Here is a 1,154-nt window from a genome sequence, read left to right as displayed (position 1 = left end):
TTTGTTGCATACAGGAAACCCACCTGAGTGACAAAGACAGACACTACCTCAGAATAAAAGGCTGGAAACTAATTCTCCAAGCCAATGGTCCCAAGAAAAAAGCTGGAGTAGCCATTTTAATACCAAATAAAATTGACTTTCACCCTAAAGTGATCAAAAAAGATAAGGAGGGACACTTCATCTTTATCAACAGTATGATCTACCAAGATGAACTCTCAATTCTGAACCTCTATGCTCCAAGTCAAAGGGCATCTACATTCATAAAAGAAACTTTACTAAAGCTCAAAGCACACATTGCACCAAATATAATAATAGTGGGGGATTTCAACACCTCATTCTCTGCAATGGACAGATCATGGAAACAGAAACCAAACAAAAGCACAGTGAGACTAAGAGAAGTTATGAAACAGATGGATTTAACAGATATCTATAGAACATTTTATCCTAAAACAAAAGGATATATCTTCTTTGCAGCACGTCATGGTACCTTCTCCAAAATGGACCATATAATTGGTCACAAATCAGGCCTCAACAGATACAAGAAAATTGAAATAATTCCTTGCATCCTATCAGATCACCATGGCTTAAGGCTGCTTCTCAATAACAACATAAACAATAGAAAGCCCACATTCACATAGAAGCTTAACAATACTCTACACAATGATACCTTGGTCAAGGAAGAAATAAAGAAAGAAATTAAAGACTTTCTAGAGTTTAATGAAAATGAAGCCAAAACATACCCAAACTTATGGGACACAATGAAATTGTCCTAAGAGGAAAACTAATAGCTTTAAGTGCCTTCAAAAAGAAACTGGAGAGAGCATACACCAGCAATTTGACAGCATGCCTGAAAGTGCTAGAACAAAAAGAAGCAAATTCACACAAGAGGAGTGAAAGGCATGAAATAATCAAACTCAGGGCTGAAATCATCCAAATGGAAATAAAAAGAACTATACAAAGATTCAACCAAACCAGGAGCTGATTCTTTGAGAAAAATCAACAAAATAGTTAAACCCTTAGCCAGACTAACTAAAGGGCCCAGAGACAGTATCCTAATTAACTAGATCAGAAATGAAAAGGGAGACATAATAACAGACACCGAAGAAATCCAAAAAACCTGAGATCCTACTAAAAAAGCCTATACTCAACAAAAC

The sequence above is a fragment of the Mastomys coucha genome, unplaced genomic scaffold (genome assembly GCF_008632895.1).
Source record: "Mastomys coucha isolate ucsf_1 unplaced genomic scaffold, UCSF_Mcou_1 pScaffold22, whole genome shotgun sequence".
Taxonomy (NCBI): Eukaryota; Metazoa; Chordata; class Mammalia; order Rodentia; family Muridae; genus Mastomys; species Mastomys coucha.
The sequence above is the reverse complement of the archived record's forward strand: the minus strand, read 5'-3'. Positions refer to the sequence as shown.